The sequence below is a fragment of the Pleurodeles waltl genome, chromosome 2_1 (assembly GCF_031143425.1).
Source record: "Pleurodeles waltl isolate 20211129_DDA chromosome 2_1, aPleWal1.hap1.20221129, whole genome shotgun sequence".
Taxonomy (NCBI): Eukaryota; Metazoa; Chordata; class Amphibia; order Caudata; family Salamandridae; genus Pleurodeles; species Pleurodeles waltl.
The window spans coordinates 835911501-835933218 of NC_090438.1; the positions used below are offsets into that span (position 1 = coordinate 835911501).

The window sequence follows — 21718 nt, forward strand, 5'->3', positions numbered from 1 at the left end:
TCAGCTCCTATCTGCCCATTTTTGACTTCCGGCTGTATTCCACACCCTTCTTTCTTGCCACCCAGCCCTCTCCACACCAGTTCTTGACTGAGGGGTAGACCTATTCCTGTCTTCCTCCCCTGGTCCACCTCCGGCCCTCTCCCACATTTTCCTATGCCACCATTTGCCCCTTTGCTTTTCCTGACCATTTCCCCTCCTTTTTAGATTGAAGCCTACCAGAGAGCACAGCTATCTGGTTTGCTAATGACATTTTGGGGACATTCAAAAAGCTTCCCTGGGAATGCATTGTGCCCATTGCTTACCATTGGCTTTGTGATTTGTAACTCACATTTGCTTGCTTTCTGTCATTTGGTTTTATTTGTGTTAGGGTGACCAGCTGGAGTCCATCCCTTCCCTTGCCCAAACCCTAAAGTATTCTTCCACCAGTACCAAATTTCTGTAAACAGGCCTCTAAATCATGCTCTTATCTTATGGCATTTGATGTACATTCAAAGACAGAGTTCAAATATCAGGCTCAATCTGATGGACTTTGATGTTTACTTTTCTTTCCCTGACTTCAAAGTGAGATGATTTATGTGACAACCATGCTGGCTACTCAGGGTGTGCTGGACGGATGGCTGTACCAAATAATTTTTTTCTAGATGAAAACAAAAGTTAAATGTCTGTAAATGAACTGTGCAGATATTTCAAACTATGGAATGCACAAATGAAGAAAATGTTTTGGTAATTTTGAAGTGTGTTGGAAAAATATTTTAAAACCATCAAAACAAATCAATACACAAAGTGATGACATTTCCTCACATTATTGTTTGTGCACTGTATTCTTTTATCAGTAAAACTGTATGTCTGTGCAAGTGTAATGGTAATTTCAAATGAAGATGTGTTGTATGTAATGGCAATGTACTACCACACCATGCATTCTCCACTTTACCCCACTCCACTCTACTCTGCAACACTTCACTGCACTCTGCTTTGCACAGTCCTCACTCTGCATCACTGCTCTCTACTTTGCACCACTCTACTCTACGCTTCTTCACTCTATGCCTCTCTTCTCTACATCAATCTACTATGGACCACTGCACTCTACAATACTTCACTCTACTCTGAAATAATCTGCTCTATGCAACTCTACTCAAGTCTGCGCCATTCCACTCTACACTTCACCAATCCCTTCTATCCCACTGCACTGTACATCACTCTTTTCTGTGCTGCTGCACTCTACGCCGCTTCAATCTACGCCAGTGCACTCTACACCACTTTACTCAACACCAGTACACTTCACACCTCTGCACTCTCCACCAATCTACTCTGCACCACTGCACTGTACACCACTATACTCTACTCTGCTACACTCTACTCTGTGCCACTCTACGTCACTTTACTCTGCACAACTCTAAGCTACGGCACTCTACACTAATCCACTCTATGCCACTGCGCTCTACAGCACTCTACTCTGCAACACTGCACTCTCTGCCACTGAACTCTGTCATTCTACTCTGCACCACTTCACTCTGTGCCACTGCCCTCTACTCTGCACCACTCTACTCCAGACTACTCTACTGCACTCTACACCAATGCACTCCATGCACTATACTCTACACCACTACACTCTACTCCAAGTGACACTCTAACCTACTGTGCACTACTGCACTATATGACACTGCACTCTATGCCACTTCACTCTATGCTTCTGTACTCTACAACACTCTACTCTATGTCCGTGCATTCTACCCCACCCTACTATGCACTACTGCACTCTGCCACTGCATCACTGTACTCTGCACCACTTCACTATAATTCAGTGCACCCTGTGCCTCTGTACACTGACACTGTACGACACTCTGCTCTGCAATACTGTGTTCTCCTCCACTGAACTCAACCATACTCTACACCACTGCACGCTATGCCACTGCACTCTCCTCTGCACCAATCAACTCTACACCACTCTACGCCAATGCACTCTACACCACTACACTCTACGATCCTGTTTTGCATCACTCCATTCTACACCACTCTAATCTATTTTACTGCACTCCATGCCACTGCACTCTATACCACTCTACTCTATGCCAATGCATTCTGCTCCATTACTATCCACCGCTGCACTCTACCCTGCATCACTTCAGTTTATGCCACTTCACTCTACTCAGAAACAATCAACTCTGCACCACTGCACTCTGGGCCAATCTACTTCACACTGCACAAGTCCACCCTACGCTACTGAAATCTACACTGCACCACTCTACTTGACTACTTTCTACGCCAATGGACTCTACTTCACTTTACTCAAAACCAGTGCACTGTACGCCAATCCACTCTGCACCACTGTACTTTACACCATTTACTGTAGTCCACTCTACCCCACTCTACAACACCACATCCCACAATACTCCATTTTATGATGCACTTCTCCATTAAACTCTACTCCACCCTATACTGCTCCTTGACATTATTCCACTCTGCAACGCTCTATGCAACTCCATGCCACTTTACACTACTGTATTGTATGACACACTACTCCACCCCACACCACTTGACTCTACAACTTTGTACTACACTCTTTGCCATTACACACTCTTACACTACTTTACTCGTGTCACTGTAATCTACGGCAGTCTTCTCCGCTCTACATCACTCTACCCTATATAACTCTACTCTGCACAACACTCTCTACTCCACTATACACCACTCTACAAGTCCATGCCACTCCACTCTACAACACTCTACTCCATTCTAAGACACTCAACTCTACTCCCCTTTACGCCCTTCCACTCTGCGACACTCTACTCCCTCCATAAAACTCTACACCACTCTGCTCTGTGTCACTCCGTGACCCTCCAATTCACTCCACTCCATGTCACTCAATTCTACAGCCACTCTACGCCACTCCAAGCCACTCTACGCCACTCCATGACTCTCTACACTACTCCATAACACTCCACTCTGACACTGCACTCTCCTTTATCCCACTAACGTTTAGGCATGCTGAACCACAGCCATGCTGGTGTACAACATGGCTCAAACATATTGGCAAAGCCAATAGCTCTTGCACGCTCTTTCCATCTCAGTGTGGGGGAGGCACACACACACAGACCACCAATAGGACACTTCCTGATAATGCCCATCTTGCAGGGGACTGATTGGGTCTTGTGTGGGATTCGGGGGATTCTGTTCCCTACCAAACATCCCCATGCCACCTGCAGACCAGAGCACCCCCTCTTGGCAGTGGACATGACCAAAGGGGTTGCTGTGTGGCTGTCAGGGTTGACATCCCCGTACAAAAAACGCATTGGGGTGAGGGAACCTTCCTTCCCTCCATATCGTAGCTCCGTGTTGCCCAGACGTGTACTTAAATATGTCGTGAGAGAAGGCCCTCAGAAGTTTGAGGCTGCACGCTCAGTCACCTCGTCAGTGGACAGCTTCCATTTTACACACAGTTCAGAGCCCTGCATCTTGAGTGGCTGCCAAGTAGACTCAGCTGATCATCCCTGCCAGTCCCAGGTAGCCTTTGATGTGCGCTGAAAGAGTTTCCATTCAGAGAAAGCATTGCTTGTTCGTGCTTACTAGAGGGCTCAGCCGCGAGAGCGGCGGCTTAAGAGGGCAGCGGGAGCAGTCAGCGTCTTCTTAACTGCGTCTTGTCTCTCTCAGGCTTCCAGAGGCGACACCGTCCCGCCTTCGGAGACCGAGAGCCCTGGAGGGGCCGCCGTACCAGGTCAGTGCTCAGTAGACTCGCAGTTCAAGTGTTTCTCGTCGCTTTCCCACCCAGAGTTGTGCGGGGTGCTATATTTCAGGCAAGCCCTTTCATGGCACATCACGCCCTGGCTGGTTTACCACTCGGCGGGGTGGGAGGGTTCGTTGTTTGGCAGGCGGACTGACATTTTTGTTTCCACGGCGGAATGCAGAAACGCATGGTTTAGTAAAAGTCGCAGTTGTAGGCCATCGACCCACTCGTACTGTAACTTGTTTAGGGATTTCTTTAACGCTGGAACAGTGGAAAATGTTAGTAGCAGGCTTTATTATAAACAGAAAAAAATGTAGAAGGTGTCTCCCATTTGTTTTTTCTTGGTAATGTGCTTAACAAAACAGCTGAGGGAGAAGTAAATATTAATTACCTGCTTTGAATCCAGATTTGTGGGTGGGTTTCGTGTATATGATACAATTAAGTAGGGGGCTTGTGAAAGTGAGGGGTAGGAAGTAAACCGGTCCAGCAAAATAGGCAATGTTGTCAACTGCCCAGGGGCCACTCACCAGGGGCATCACAATAAGGAGCTGAATTGGTCTTTGTTAAGCAGTACATGCGCGCGCAGCTCGGCATCCTTGTTGCACAGGTAGGCTCTGATGAAAAAAGCGGGTTACATATATTGAAACATCTACTAGGCCTCAAATAGACTCAAATGTACCTAGTTAGGAGTTTTATCTGCAATGTACTAGTGATAAAATAAATGGAATGCGCTAAAAAGAGCACTTTATCCTGCTTAATGATAATGACATATTTCTGACTTGCCTGGTAGGTAGGTATCATTTAATAAAAAAACGTTTTTAACCTATATTTGTGCATTTATACTGCCAGCGGAGTGCATTTGATAGTGTGGAATGTCCGAAGCATAGATCTCTGCCAGCCTCAGCCAGTGTACAGACACATTCTTTAAAACGTTGACATAAGCCTTTTGCAGCTGCTTTCAAATGGCGGAGTCTACTTAGAAGATGTCAGTGATCATAGCATTCTTAAGCATCAGATACAGTTGAAACCGAAGACCTTGGCCATATTTGACGCAGGTGCAATTTGGTTGTGTATTATAAATATTTGTATGAAAAGCACGTGCAACGTTCAAATCAGAGAACTAAGATAGTAAATGATTCACTAAAAAAGTGACAAATTAAATTGATACGATGGAATTGTAGTTGCAAGTGGTGTGTAATTTGGCCATTTTGGAACGAATTTCATTTAGGAGTAAGGAATACTTAGGGTTTATTTCTGTACCTAAGTAAGTCTGTTTCAACGTTCAGTGTATTTGCATGAGCTTATTCATTTTGATTGTATGTGTATTTCCATGTAGTCTTGCCTCACTTTTTTATTCATGTATTTTTTTTAGTAATAATTCTCTTTTGAAAATATGTTGATCTTGTGGTCTGTTTTGTTGTGAATATGTTTTACAATCAATAATATTCTACTTAGGAAAAAATAACACCGTGCAGAAAGGGTGCTGACACTGACCAGCTACTGCATTGCAATGACACCACCAGTTCTTGGTCACATTTGATGAACGTGCACTTTGGAGATTTCAGTAAATCAATACTTATTAATTGCGCTGTTTGTTAGAGCACCTTTGCAATCAAAACATAATATATCAAATCTATTATATTTAAAAAAGATAAACATTAAAGCACATTACAAAGACATTTACAAATACTAACACCTACCCCAAAAAGACTTTTAAATGCAGTGCAATGCCTAGGGTTAGTTTCGGTCGGTTGAGCTTGAATACATGATTAAAAGCGTTTCAAACAGTAAAAAATGGGTCTTTGCTTCTTCAGTGTGATAGAACATGTTAGCAATAGATGGGACATTCTAGTTTGATACATAAAGGGTCAAGAACCGTTCTTACAGCACACGTTCTGATTATCTTTTTTGAACTTTCAATGCAAGACCACATATCATTAATATCAAGTATCGTCTTAAATTGGGATTAGGTACATTCTTAAAAAACACCTTGTGATTCCAAATGTGGTCTTGTGAGATTTACTTCAGACAGTCTCATAAAACGTACTTAGGATTTTGGGATCAGATGATTTGGGGGTTTAGTCTGAATGGAAGTGACAAGTGTATGGTCTATATTTAATCATTGTATAGTTTGTTTATTTAGCATATTCTACTTCTCCATTTGGCTCTCATCGTACCTCATTTAACTATCCTCTCTCACCTTTAGCAAAATGCTGATAATCCCAAAAAATAATAGTCAAAAGCTGCCCCTTTAAGGTATTGCTTGCTTTTCTGGACAACCCCTGAATCCACCTTTCTGTACATTGGTTCCAGTAGGAAAGTGTGTTGTTTGACTCTGCTGGACATTGCCACTCCTGTCCGATGTGGTAGAGAGGACTCTTTAGCCATGCTTGTTTATCAAAGAAATCTGGCCTTTGGACACAGTGGGACTTTCTGGCAACAATGATAGTACCTCCTCCTACTTCAAGCTTCTCTGCAATGCCTGGGTCGGCCTTGCTGATGCCAGAACATGTTGCCCCATCTTGCTGACACTTACCATGTGTCAGCCTGCTTCACATCACTGTTCCCTGCCATCGATGAACTGGTAACCCGTATCGCTTTGGCTACGAATGCACTAGCTTGATGGCAGGCTTATTGCTTAGTTGAGGCTGTTGGTCGATGCGGCTCGTGTGTGGGGAGTGCTTGGTGCCTCTGTTTAACCCAAGAACTCTAGTCTTGGGACCCCATGTGCTTCTTAGACAAAATCAAACTCTCACTGCTCTCACTTCAAGGGTGTTTTCATCATGCCTGCAAGCAGGGGATGCTTCCTCCAAACCTTCTGACCCTCACCATAGCAGATTAACTAGGAACGGGCTAGTTTGGTGGCAAGCACATTCCTTATGCCTTCTGGGCACATCAGCTCATGTCTGCCCTTGGGGAGAAGAGAAGCATATTGCCCTGTTTCACTGCTACGCTTATAGTAACCCTTTCACATTTCACCAGCGGGGTGTAGTTTCCTATCTCACTTTTAACAGTAAGGGCAGCAGGTTGTATGCTGAATATGGACCCCGAAAATATCGAAATATCATGATGCAAAAATATCGAGGGCCAAAATGTAGAAAGGTAAATCCATATAGGGAAGTATACATTTACCATTCTTCACTTGACATCAGTGTGCATTGAAGGTATATATATTGACACAGTTCATATATGTGGAGTGAGGTACAGAAAATCTGTACTTACCTGTTGATATTTCAGTTTCAATATTTTGCCCTCGGTATTTTTTTGCCCTCGATATTCTAGATTTGATATTCAGGGAGCACACTAGTGCAGCACCATTCCCCTACTTTCACTAGTATCTGTGGCACAGTTTCACCAGTTCGCTTGCATTACATCCCCGTAAACCTGTAGCTTCACCTTATTATGTACACCAGCGTGCCCTAGTTTCACCAGTATATTTCCAGTATCTTTACTCAAATTCACCAAAGATGCCATCGAAATAGTAGCAAAATGTCACTAGTACTACCAGAAGGTGGTCGACTGGCAGATCTTTGGGGGTTAAAGCCAAGACTAATGGTCTTCCCAGATCTGTTGCTTCTCTTCTTTGCTTATGTCCTGTGGGTGGGTGTGAAAATATCCCATCTTGCTGGCAAAAAGAGGCGTATCTTCCATTGGTGCAGCAGGTACAGGGTCTGAGGGGTCCACTGGACCCTGATTATTGCTATTTCTTCATAATTCAAACTACAGCTAGAGGCCCATCCCCTTCCTTGCCCTGGGGCCCAGGCCACACTGACTAAGCTACTTCTGGCAAACGGAGAGCAGCTCCTCACATTTCAAAGGGCGTGCAACTGGATATGTGTTTATTTCCAGTCCCTTCTTATGATCCTTAAATATTGTTTTAGTTCAGCTCTGTTGCACCTTGTACTTTTTTTTTTTTACTCCATTACCTTGTGAAAGTATCATGTTGCAGCTGGAAACCCTTTGATCTGTCTTCAAACACAACCTTTGGGTGTGATTGCCCACTCTGAAATCAAACAACCAGAGAGCAGGCCCCCGTTCTTGTGACTACCATGTGGGCTGAGACACAATGCTCTAATCAGATGTACAAGCCCCGCCTCTATCACATAAGGCAATACTGGGCCTTTGTTAGCTGGTACTCGGTGGGTTGCTAGCAGTATTGGAGGAGGGCAGCACGAGTGCCTGTCTGAGACGCCACACTGAGGCGGCCCATTGGCAGGTTTTCGGTGCACGCTGTGGCGCATTTGCTGATTTATCAGGCGCGTCAAATCAGCACATTTTGATGCAGCCTACGTGGTTGAAGAGGGCTGACTCCTTGCCCCATGCAGAATGCTGTAGAATGCAGAAGAAATGTGAATTACCATACAGTGGGCAAATAGATGAAGTGGGCAGACTAAAAGCCTCTATCAGTAACCACACTATATATATATAATTTTAGTAAAATTCAAAGGTCTTCACTTAAGTCAGACCTAAGAAGCTTCTTCCTTCAACATTAAAAAGTATGTGCGTATGTACGTACAGGTCACAGGCCTGGTGTGCACATCAGTTGTACAAAAACTGCAGTTAGCATGTGTGCAGATTTGCTAACTCATGCCATTGCAAGAGTCAAGTTTGCAAGAAGGGACTGTGCAAATATGCTATTGAACTAACTATGCGTTTTTGCAATATGATCGGTCATACGTTCTGGGTGTGACCTAGGGCAACGGCAGCAGGTCTCTTATTTGCAAATGAAAGCGACTGGAGCGAAGCTTCCATTGGTTGAGCAAGTGCAGTGGCACCGGGCCCACAGGCCTGAGGGGTCAACTAAACCCTGATTATTGATGCATTTTACAGTTGAAAAAGTAGGCAGGGGGCCAATTTCCTCCCTTGCACAAGGGCTCATGACACACTGGCTATGCCACTGGAAACTGGCAGGCCTTCATGGCCTCATCGTACCCGCTTTACTGAGGTTAGCGCCACCGCCCTCCCCACCCACCCGGGTATCATCACATGGATCGTTCCCTGCACGGTTTTACAGTGTTTATGTGTATCCAGGTAACAAGAATACAAACAAAAGCACCAATTTATAAGGCCATGCTCACAGGAGTCGTTCAGAAACCATAAAACACGAAGACCTACTGTCAGAAACGTGCACCGGTGCTGCTCCAGTCAGGGGAGCAGAGCCAACAATTATGAGGCCCGATCTTACATATCCGTTGGTTGGCGGGTTCGTACCACGCCGCATTGCCACCCCATTGCCCAAATTATCTCCACTCGTGCATTTTTTAATACATTACTTTTACATTGTGGACAGTTATCATGACGAAATTTTGAAAATCAATTGCTATGGGAAACGGTGCAAGGATTTCCAGTACAAAATGGCGTTTGTCTCCTAGGGCGCTCCCCGTAGACAAAAAAGCAGTTGTTCAGGTCGTTTCAACAGCTTTGGTGTCACACTTGGTGCCGTCCCAGGGCAGCTGCCCTAACCTCACTTTATAAAGTGCTGAATCCTGTGTATCAGTGGGCTCCGAACTCCATGCAGCCAATGGCCTGGGAGTTTTGAGTTCTGAGTAACTTCAAGTAAAAATGGCTTCAAAACCGTCTTTTATTAGCCTTCAGCAGATCCATCCATTCCCTGCTGGACAGTTTTTAATGTGTGATGTGGCTCTTTGTGTCCCATAGACACATACCACTTTCCTCAAAGCTTTCAGGTGTTTCCACAACTAGGCCCAGTTTCACAAAGATTCTGTGTCAGATTTTCATTACTTTTTTAACGCAGACCTGATGCAAACTTTATTGATGGGATTTGCAATCAACGCATATTGTGATTTGCATTGAAGTGCCACTCAAAGTAACGCAACGCTGCACAATTCCCTGCCGTGCATTCTTTTGTGTCAGGGGGAATTTCATGGTTGGTGCATGAGCGTTCTCATGCAACCACCAAGGGCTTTGATGCAAATCCTAGCTACAAATAATTTTAGTCCGGGATTTGCACCAACATTCAGCATTCTGCATCTCCCTGAGGCAGGCATAACAAGGAGAACTGTTTGAGATTCCTCCTCGTTTCTTTCCCCTTTGCATGTGTGCTGAATTCTACAGCACAAATACAAAGAGGAAAATGCCTTAAAGCATAGTTTTATACAGGAATCGACCCTCTCGCTGTACAACCGCTATACTGACCACAACGCAGACACCATTGCACTATGCATCAAGACTGTATGTGTTGGCTCATGACTGCCAAAAGTGCACCAGCACGGGGGGGAGGAGGGGAGAGATAAAAAACTGCGCTACTTCTTAGTAGATGTGGTACAGGCCTTCTTCTCCCACCCAATCATGCAACACAGGGAAAGGCAGCAGCTTCACTTTGCTGTGCTGCATTCTGTGAACTCTTTGTAAATCTGAACCTTGATCTTGGAAGATGTTGCTGGGGATCTCACTGATGGGGAATGACTTACTCTGCTGGGGTACCCTGAAACTAGTTTCTGGAAAAGCAAGGTTTAAATGGATATAGTACAACATTTTACATTGTACATACCAGACTCCAACTGCCTACAAAACATATTTACCATAGGGCCAGATACTTTTCCAAGTTGTTGGATGGCAATTTCCTACTTTCTGTTTTTTGGACGCGCCCCTCATTGATTTCTTACCGGACTGAGGTGTTCGTCCTCACAGGTCAGTTATTGGGCATCTTGATAGCTCCAGAACTAGGGTGTATCTGCTGGGATTCTTGACAAGAACTAACCCAAATAGAATGACTTGCAAGTTCGTTGATCTTGCTCTACTTCTAGCCAAGTGACAGATAACCATGCCATTGGAAAGTGGCTGTGTGCCACACACCTCACTCTCAAGAGCAGAACGCACTAAATGGGTGGAAGTAGCTAGTAGCAGCAAAATGGAGGGTGGAGAGCGAGGGAGGAATCAAGCTAATGCTACGGAAAGGGGCCAATCTCTCCTGATGTTAGCAGACAAAGAAAACAGATGACGTTGAAATTCGCCTCGTGTCTGCTTCTAACACTGAATGCTCAAGTAACTATAGTTATATCCAGTTCTTTAAATGGAAATGTATATGTGTGCAGGTACTCACTTTTTGGAGTACCTGTTTGCGCCAGAGAAGTACCGGTACTCTACCATTAAATGTATTGAAGCAGTACTGAGAAGTGTTGGTATTCTGGCTGTCAACGTAAAAAAATGCAGGTACTCCGTGTCTGAGAGTACCTGTCAATTTAAAGCACTGGCTATATCTCGAAGTTTGCTTTAGGTAAGCATTGGAACTGACACACCTAGATTTAAATGTGGGAACCTTCAGAAATTGTACTGTGCACACTACGTTCTTGTATTCATGTACTTGTATTCATGTTCTTGTGTTCATGTTCTTGTTCTTGTATTCATGTTCTTGTGTTCGTGTTCTTGTTCTTGTATTCATGTGTCCTATTCATCTCTGCGGGCGCTAAAGTTGACTGCCTTGAGATGCTTACCACAGGCTCTGTTCTTATACGAAAAAGGAAGGTAAATAAAAATGCCAATAAAATATGTTAAAAAAAAAAGAGAATGGTTTCAAAAATGATGCTTGGAGAGTGGGTTCACATCAAGCTTCTCCAGGTAACAAGCCAGACACCTCAGAAGGCGCTTAGAGATAGATACCTGCGCAGCACACCGCAGCTCACACGCATTCATTTTGTATGCAGCCTTCAGTCAACACTTCATTAAAAAGCCATTATGCAACCTTCTATTGAGTGGAAAGCAGCCACAAACGAGAGGTACTTATTCCATTCTTGAGAACACGCGGAAACATAAGAAAACATGTGGAAGTATGAATGGGTAGTTGTACAGCTCCTACTTACAGTGGGGGCAACAGGGCGCTGTTTGTCAAGAAAGTGATGTTTGTTGGAAGACAATTTAAGATGCTGATAGTGAGGAGGAGAAATGCTTTTGTTATAACATACTCTTTCACCCGGTTCCACGTAGCAATAAAATGAAGGAATATTCCCTAGCTCAAAATACCAATGTCTTTAGGGAGGGACCAGTAAAAATATTAACATCCTATTGAAATGTTAAAAAAAACAGTTCACAGAAGGAAGGTATATTGTTTTCATTCCTATTTTGGTAAAATGTCAACCACTTTGTAAGTTCTGTAGTAGCAGGGTGAGGTGCGGGTTAGATGTCTTGCAGTAACACCGAGGGCAGTACCTTAAAGCACACTAGTGTGATCCATTGTGTTACAGCTAGGATAATATGCAAATCATTGCTTTAAGAGAGGCAATTAGTCAAGTATGAAATGAGAACAATTATTGGAAATTGTTGATGGAAAGAGATTTTATGCCCCGTTTGCCTCAGTCAGGGCACAAAATGAAGAATACAACTAAAGCTGAAAAGGGAAGAAAGGTTGAAGATGGAAATGCTTTCCATCTCTCCTTCCCAGGCACTTGTGGCTGTAGGGCAGCAAAAGTTACTGCGTTGGAAAAAAAATAATGTTGGAGGAAATAAGACAGTGGAAGACTTTTCATCTTTTATGAGTGCTTAAGCGAAGCTCAGTTTTGCAATGAGAGCGGATACGATATTCATTTTTTGGTGTCAGACACTTTTAGTTGATGTTCTTCGGTAATGCAGTCACATAAAAACTACACAACAAACACGAACATAGCTAGATATTAAGCAAATTTACTATACATAAAACTGACTATAAATGTTAATGATAACACATTGATACTACAAAGGCTTGATCTCCCCCCATTAAAATGCTTTGATGTAATCAAGGATGTAGTAGTCACAACAAAGGTTTATTCAAATATATATTATTTTATATTTGTCTTCTTATCCATTGCTCAGTTTTGTGCTTCCTAATAGTGGCAGACTGTCGCAAATTAAAAGGGGCCTATTGTGGGATTGTGCAAAATTTTGACAACTAAAGCAGAATTTAAGATGATGTGGACTGTGGTTTCAGTATTTGGATGGAAGTGCTTTATAGATGGAGTACGACCGTGCTTTTAGCGAGGCAGAAACAGGGAGACGTAAACACTTGTCAGTGGCCATGGCCAGAAAGCCAAGCTGTTTTATCTTTAGCAGTGGTGCAGTCAGACATCAGACCAGAGTTCTTCCATCAATCAGTACTTTGAAGCAGTTCAACAAACAATCCTGTTGACAGGATTAGCTCTAATTTGATTGACCTTGAAAGAAATAACGAGTTATCCAAAACTTATTTTACCTTGTAAATGTCTAAGTGGTCCTTTCTAGACACCTGGGTGCTGTGTTACTCCCAAATTATTGGGGTCACACCTGGTAGATCCTCTAAGCCTCAAAGATTTTCTCACTCCTCATTAACAGGTTACACCCTGGTAGGTGTGAGTTGTAGGAGTCAGACAAGCCTGCCAGAGACACTTCCATCTGCAGGTGGTCTGCACAGAGCCCCAAACCTCCTACCTCAAAATCAGTAGTCACAAACGATGGTTGGAATTTTACACTATATTTATTGTAGAATATTGTCTTAAAACCATATGCATAAGAATGATTGTAAATATTATAAGTTACTAGGCAAATTAAAGCAAATGCTAAATAGGCTTCAATCATATTTCATCTCGCATCCCTAAATTAGTATTCCAACCCAATCTAAGTTATAACCTGGTATCTAATATCATGGTTGTTTTATTTTTCATACAATGCCAGGCATTGTAAAGCATCCCAACATACCTTGTTGTGCAATCAGGAATGACGTCAGAACTCAATATTTCAGCATCCATTCCAGCACCTGGTCTGTGCTTCAAATCCTGCTCCAAAACATTTGGTCCAAAATAACATAGGAAGCAACTGTATGCAATCGAAATACTAAAAAATGTATTGTGTGGATACAGCGTTTTGGTGGCTGCTTGACCTTTATCCCACCTTCTTCCGGAACAGTAACTGAATTAAAGCTAATACTTAAGACTTTGCAGCACAAATTTCACGTGGGTAAACCAACTATGGCAAGTCTACTGTTCCTTTCCTGCCCTGAGCAAGACCGTCCCTATGATAATGCAGGTCTCAGCAGTCAATAAATTGCTCCTCAAAGTGGCATATTCAATTACCTGTCTGTTCGCGCAGTTCGCACAGTTTGATGTATCTGTGAGCTTATGAACCGACACGGGTCTTCCAGACTGCCAATATGGTGTCCTGTGCTTCTTGTTAAAATCAGGGTCTAGCAGGAACACAGGAACACAAGCCATCATTCCTTTTTTTTTTTTTTTTTTAAAAGGAACAACAGTTTGTGTTCCTGCTGGACCATGATTTTTTTTTTTTTTTAAAGGAACAACATCAGAGAACGTAAACGTACTTTCTTTGCTTTTTTAACCCGTTTTTAAAACATGGCTACGAAGCACACTTTTACAAGCTGCACCATCCAAACAAGTAACCTAGGGCAATATGTACGAACACATTTTCCCATAGACACAGAATGGGTAAAACCCTTTGGTACATCTGCCCCCTACTTTCTAGGAACTGCACTTGCACCACTTACTCCACCATTTTAAATGCACTAACAATAGTGACCATGTTAGTATACTACTAGGCCTGTGTTGAATACAACATTAAAATACCTACAGAAACCCCGTTACACATGCCCCGGGCTTAATTCCCAACAGAGCTGATTGTGATAATTTTTTCATGGCATGTAGCAATTGAAGAAAACATTGATTACACAAGTATGAGCTCCAGAAGATAGGAGAATGCAATCTGTGAGGGGCGTTTGGGTGTCCAGAGGAGCTCAGCAGCTTTGTAAAAGTAATAACATTTTCACATTATGCCCATCTAGTCAAACTTCAGCGGTGATCAGTATATTCACAAAACACATTTGAAAGTATTTCCCAACAAAGCAGGGGTGTGGAATTTATTAAAATATCTACTTGTCCAGTGGACAGGTTGCTTCTCAAATCTACTTGTCCTGTAAAAAGATCTACTTGTCCCTTTGGTGCCATGTAGTGTGGCGACAAATTATGGCAGCAATCTCATTATGTAAGTGCTCTGATAATAGCCTCTCTGATTATGCCAGGGCTACTACCATAGTAGCGCTTGAATACTTGCAGTTTCAATCCCTACTGTAGCAATTTCCTTATTTTGCCACCTTTCTGCAGATCTGCATACTGGGGCTGGAGGAAGCAGTAAGCAATAGTTCTAGGGCTGGAATGCCTTTGAGTCTGCAAACCTACTAACCTGCATGTTTTAAAGATTTTTACCAGCTTCTCTCTAATATTTTCCCATAATAAGAAAGGTTGGACATTTACTCCTGACAATGGCAGAATTAGAACTTCTTCCAGGGTTGGGAAGAAAGTGGCTGGAGGGAAAATGAACTTGCAAATGCTCAATAGATTTTTACATGAGCAAATCTACACATCGTATTTACCCATGCTAAAATACAGTTCACAAATATTTTATAGGGTACAACATATACCATGGGTGCACTTTTGTGACTTTCTTTAATAATTTGGGGCCACATGTAGGTAGGTTCAGATTTGCGACCTGCAAATTGCGAGTCGCAAATCCGAATGTAGGATGGTGTCCCTGACACCATCTGTGATTCGCAAGGGCTTCGCAAATGCCCGCCTCATGAATAATCATGAGGTGGGTCGCAATTTGCGACCCCCTCGCGAATGGCGGCCCTCACAGGGATGGTGGCCTGCTGGAGACAGCAGACCACCATGTCTGTGACTGCTTTTCAATAAAGCAGTTTTTTTTGTTGTAATGCAGCCCGTTTTCCTTAAAGGAAAACGAGATACATAACAAAAATGAAAAATGAAACGTTTTCGTTTCATTTTTTCAGAGGAGGCAGTGGTCCACAGGACCACTGCCTCCTCTGAAAAAATGTTTACAGGGACATTCACAATGGGGAAGGGGTCCCGTGGGGATCCCTTCCCTTTTGCGAAAGTGTTAGCACCCATTTGAAATGGGTGCAAACTGCGATTGGTTTGCGCCCGCGGTCACAAAACAGTCCTACATTGCACTGCGAGTCGCAATTAGGAAGGGAACACCCCATACTAATTGTGAGCCGCAAACCCGTTTTGCGATTTGGTAACCAGGTTACCGAATCGCAAAACTGGGTTTGTGCATCGCAGTGTGCTTTTTGCATGTCGCAAACAGCGAAAGTCGCTGTTTGCGACATGCAAAAAGCTACCTACATGTGGGTCTTGGTCCCTAATTAGGTCTGGTGTTAACAAAGACATTTTGTTTTTATTAAACTTCTATTTCTCTCTCTTTCGGCCGGCTTTACTGTGAGTGATTGCATTCTGCTCTTCCACAAGGAGCATATTGCCACACAAAGTAGTTTTGTTCAGTGTCAGGAACTACAGTGGCAATCAGTGACGTAACTAAACTGGAGGGTGCCCCTTTGTAAAGAACATGGAGGAGCCCCCTCTCCAGACTCACTCAGGGCAGGTGCTGTGATGAAGGGGCCCCCTGGAGGGCGGCTGCGGGGCCTTTGTTATGCCGCTGGTGTGCTTTTAGAGAGTTCAAAAACTTTTTTTGGGGGGGTTTGCCAGTGTTTGTTACAATGTTGAGGGCCTGGTAGCTCCCACAACAATAAAGTGTTACAAAAGCCATGTCAAAACAATACACGCATTGATGAAACTAAAAGACTTATACAAATATGTCAGATCAGTTGGCTTTGTCAGTGTTTGTTTATTTTCATGCTTCCCATAATCGTGTTGAAAATGGTTACACTGATTTTCCATTAGAAATATTTTTGGGAAATCCTAGCATGCATCAACACATTTTACTAAATGACACTTCATTTGCATATAATCAGAGAGCATTCTGGGAGCATTATACTTAGCCTCATAGCCTAAACTTTTCAAACATGTATATACACGTTTTTTTTTCTGGTACTGGAACCAACGTCCGTAGTGAAGTGTGACCTTAAAACATTTATTTACAGCACTCACCCTAATAATGAAGGCTTTCAAATAATGAACCATAAATACAAGTTCGAACAGCATTATCTTTTGGAAACACGTTACCTTAACTGCAGAGAGTTCCACTCTCTGTAATCAGGCAGCCAAAGGGTTTGAGCTGCAGGGGGTTGGGCCTACTTGTCCCAAGGGCAAAGTAAACATAAAAACTTGTTGCCCTTGACCCCAAACAAGATGTCCCGGGCGTCGGGCTAGGAATTCCACATCCCTGGGTGTATAAGTGGCCAATAAAGGCCAGGTAGGACCATCATTACTTAGACGACCTAAAATCGTGTGGGGTAGGGTGCCATCAAGACAATTATTATGTTCTTGATAAGATAGAGGTATTTCTAAATATGCGAATGCTCTGTATTGTCCAGGTACATTTGCAAGTGTATAGTGATGAAATGTATTTGTGTTCCCATCAACTGCTGGAAATGTGACCCAAGAATAAAAGAGTTCTGTTCTATAAGCTGCATCTGCGTCAACAACAAATGTGACTGGACCCCCCCAGGACATTAGACCATTTGCCAATAAATGTGCAGTCAGGGGTTGTCTCATATTTACTGCACTTGCTACCTGTTGTGGATTCGCCATAATAGATGATAATTTTGTTCAGAGAAGGCATGCCAAATGGGGATTATCCTTTTAGAGTTCAAGCTTGAACAACCTCCAGCATCAGACAGGATGACCTACTTAGCCGAGGAGGAAATCCTCAACACCACGGACGTCTCCGTATTTAGAGTACTGAGGTGTCTTTGTATATGTTAGGCCATTTGTCAATAAATGTGCAGTAGGGGCGGTCTCATATTGACTGCAATTGCTACCTGCTGTGGATTTGCCATATTAGATGGTAGTTTTGTTCAGAGATAAGTACACCAAATGGGGATTTTCCTTTTAGGGTTCAAGCTTGAACAACCTCCAATATCAGATAGGTGTTCCCTATTTAGCTGAGGAGGAAATCCTCAATACCACGGATGTCTCCATTTATAGTACTGAGGTGCTTTGTATATAGTGGGACAGAGATACTCAGGAGGACCCGAAAATTAGAGCCTGACCAAATGTTAGCGGCGCCATGTCGTGTAGGCTCTCATTATTCTAATGAGACTACTGGATTTTGAGTGGCAGAATCGCCTGTGGTGTGGGAGACTGAGTCTGACCCACTACAGGTGACACCTGTTGCTCTAATCCGGGTTTTGCTCCGGCTAACTAGCAGTGCCTCATTTCCACCCAAAGGCGGGATGATTGGGCAGCCGAGTGCATGACATAATTGATTTCTCAGGGAAACTGTCGTCACTCAGGTCTCATCCGTTTCTCTCAGTTACATTAGTCTCACATAAACAACGACAAACAGATTCAGTATAGGTTTCAACAATGCTTTAATAAAGCAACTGCATCTTAGATAACAAAGCATGGGCTGCAATAACTAGGACGATACAGCATGAGAAGATTAATATTGTGACAAGGAGAGTAAAGCATAGAAATAACGCTACCATATTGCCACTAGAGTCAATAGACTAATTCCTACCTAAGCTATAGTAGAGCACAGCGTGTTAAGCTCTAATTCTGCCCTTCAGGTTCCCTGGGAAGACATCATCCCCCATACCTAAGCAAAGGCCTGAAGTCTGCATAAGCAGCTGTAGCGAAGCATTCAGCAATCAGCATAGAGTCGTGGTTCTCTGGCTGGAAGCTCCCTCTATCGTGTAAGGGACAGGGAAGTGTTTTTATAATAAAACAGCTGATGATCTGAGAAATGTCCCTACGTAAGGTTATGTGTTTTTCTGTGAATGTCAGAGACAAAACTCTACACCATGTTCACCAGCAACCTATCTTACTGCAGCCTTGGAAGAAGCACTGAGTGAGCAAGAATGTCTTGTTTGAGAACAGAGTGCTGGCCTATTCGAAAATAGTTAGATAGAGAGAAAATTAAACAAGACTGTAAAAATGGCTATTGTAATAATAATAAAGCGAAGCCGAATAAAATATATCTAGGTTAAATTGCACAGCGACAGGCCTAGTATGTTAAAGTAATGTGCATGGAGCTATAACTAAAATGGCTACACAACACTACCAGCCCCTTGCACCACCCAGTCACCTTTTAGTTTGACTTAATATAATGTGACAGTCAATTTTTGTTCAAGGACAGTTTGAGAGTCTTATTCTTAGAGTGGGAAAGCATGAGGTACACACACATGTAGCAAGAAAGTGTCAGAGAACAAGCATCCGGGTCACAGATTAAATATAATCGACAAATCACTGTCTACAGTGGAATATGAGGGACGAGATCATTAAATATATCACTGTCCTTTAAAGGTATCACCACTGTGAAAGCACCAGGGCCAGCGGAACAAAGGGGTTAAAGCATGCAGTAAATGTCAGATTTGGACATAGTATGTAGAACAGAGGGATATGTGTAGGCTGAGATAGCACAAAGAGACTAAAATGTGCAAGAGTAACAAGAATCAAAGGGAGCGGAGCAACCTTCATGCACAAACAATAGCAATGAATTGGGGGCAGGCCTATCTTCTAAGACTAAACTTCTAAGACTTTAAACTTTAAACAGATGGCTAACACAAATTTTCCAGACACTCTGCCTATGATATCTGCTGGATCTTGTATCACAACAAGCAGCCTTTCTGCCCCAGGTCTACGGTGGTGTGTATGTAGGTGGAAGAATTAGAGGAGTTTTCAAGGAAACTGGGTTCATGTGTATTTAACTCAGCAATGGATATGGAACAATATACATATATACATCAATATAGAAGGACAGGAACACAAAGAACCAGGAAATCTCAAGTGTATTCTGGTCCCCTCCAACACTATCCACAAAACAGATGTCAAGCGTATATATCAGACCCCGTGGAAATGAATGTAGGACCAAATGTAAGTGGAAGCAGTAAAGAACTTTCCAACATGGACTTGGAAAATATGAGTGGAAGACAACACATGAATCCAAGGCACTATAGCAGTTAACACAGCACCTCAGAAAGCCCATGGTTTGATTCAGCCAATGCACCATGGTTCAAAGAAAGGGAGGAGAGACAAGTTTAGCATTGCATTCCACCTACATGCATACATGATGAGAGAGAGGACTAGACAATCAACTTGCAGCCTACTTCACGATTCCAAGGGCCATAAGGAGTTTTCACTGTCTCTCTGGAAGTCCCCTCTGTCAACTTTGTCAGCCCATCATCTTGTGACCAACTCAAGTCTTACTCTCTCCGAGGCCGAATCATTGAAGTGGGCAGCACCTGGAGGGACGTTCTTGAGAAGTGGTCCCACATTGAGGTGATCAAATCGTGACTGTGACATATGCATATCTTGTATAGTGAGTGTTTCAAGAAACGTTTCAAGATCTTCTTGTTCAGTGAACTATTTTTTCCGCACTCAACAGTCATCAAGATAGTAGCTAGCTTCAGAAGTCCGTATCTAATGTTCAATTGATAGAACAGAGGCATCAAACACAGACTAGATCGGTCTCGAAAAGTTGGCCGAAAATGTGGCCCTAGAATGAATACTGTGGGCCGTCTAAAATTCTACAGCGGATCAAATGTCATGTTAGTTATTTTCTGATTAATGAAGTAAAAAAAGCAAACATGTCACCTTTTACTATATTCCTTGTTACTCAAGAAAGCAAACGTGGTTGCCTCTGCTGTGATCACCCATTTCAGCTGCTTTCCTGTGAATATGCCATACTTCCTAACCAAGGTCTGGTCTTTGCCCAGCTCTTCCATTTAATATTCCAATACAATCACCCTTCTATTCGTTGCTTCAAGCTTAGGTTGATAAGGTTGATAAGAGACCAGGTTGGCCCTAAGAGACTTCACCTCCATTAGCTTCATCAAAGTATCCTCACGGACAGAGACATGGGCCATTTTTATAGTAGTCAGTTCTCTCATGAAGGTATTCATGATGACCTCTGTCAGAGAAGTTGGATTCCGGGCTGAACCCTCTCTAGGTTTTCTGGTAATTGCTTCTGTGAAGAGGAGTTATCTATGTAGTTCTGCTTGCCACTGATAGGGATACAACAATAAACACTGATGCAAAAGGGTTTCTCTCAGGAATAGTGGACAGAATATCTGTACAGATACAGTTTAAGCACTCTGTTCTGTTTCCAGTATGCTCAAGTGATGGCTAAAGAGTTATAAACGGGGATAAAAGATGCCACCGGTATTCTTCAGGTAGAATGAGTGCAACTAGCAATAGATGTGGTAGGCATAGCTGGACATATTGCCCATTGCTGGACATCAAGTCACAAGACCAGCCTATGTAGGAGACATAGCCAGTGTGAGACATGTTCAGCACTTGCCTTTAAGTGATGTAGTATCCACTCTGGCCTGCCCTCGTGTGGGTCACATCCACCCTCCCAATGTCTTCCAGTAAATATTAATGCAGAACCACAATAAAAAGTAAAATGGTGATGGGGCTTGCTCTTTATCCAAAATTTAGAGAACAATCAGTCAAGTCCACCTTCAATGTTGTACATTAGTGAACCCACCCCCAAAGCCTCATATGTAGACCAAACTGATAGCAGGGGTGTGGAATTTAGTAAAATATCTACCTGTCTATGGGACAGGTTGCTTCATAAATCTACATGTCCTGTAATAAAATTTACTTGTCCCTTTCATTTGGTGCCTTGTAGTGCGGCAACATATTATGGCAGCAATCTTATTATATAAGGGCTCTGAAAATAGCCTCTCTAATTATGCCAGGGCTAATGCTATATTAGGGCTTGAATACTAGCAATTTCCTTATTTTGCCACCTTTCCGCAGACCTACATACTGGGGCTGGAGGAAGCACTAAGCTATAGTTCCAAGGCTGGAATGCCTTTGAGTCTGTGCAGACCTACTAACCTTCATGTTTTAAGGATTTTCACCAGGCCTTCTCTGCTCTTTTCCCATACTGAGAAAGGGTGGACATTTACTCCTGACGAGGGCAGAAGTAGAAGTTCTTCCAGGGTTGAAAAAAAATGGTTGGAGAGAAATTGGACTTGTAAACGCTCAATAGGTTTTCGCATGAGCATATCTACACATGCATATTTGCTTGTGCTAAAATACAGTTCACAAATATTTTCTAGGAGTACGATTTCCTGGTCTGCTTCTGTAAATT

General features: G+C 43.0%; 1 protein-coding gene across 3 annotated transcripts in view; it reads left to right on the forward strand.

The window, feature by feature from the left end:
• The window catches only part of ATXN1 (ataxin 1), a 1071340-nt gene that overhangs the window by 718841 nt on the left and 330781 nt on the right, over positions 1–21718 (forward strand). The window contains exon 6 of one of the 3 annotated variants that reach the window (XM_069218778.1): positions 3649–3712. The exons of the other annotated variants lie outside the window; for them this stretch is intronic. The gene's annotated coding sequence lies outside the window, so the exon portion shown is untranslated. The remainder of the gene's footprint in view (positions 1–3648; positions 3713–21718) is intronic. 3 annotated transcript variants of the gene reach the window in all.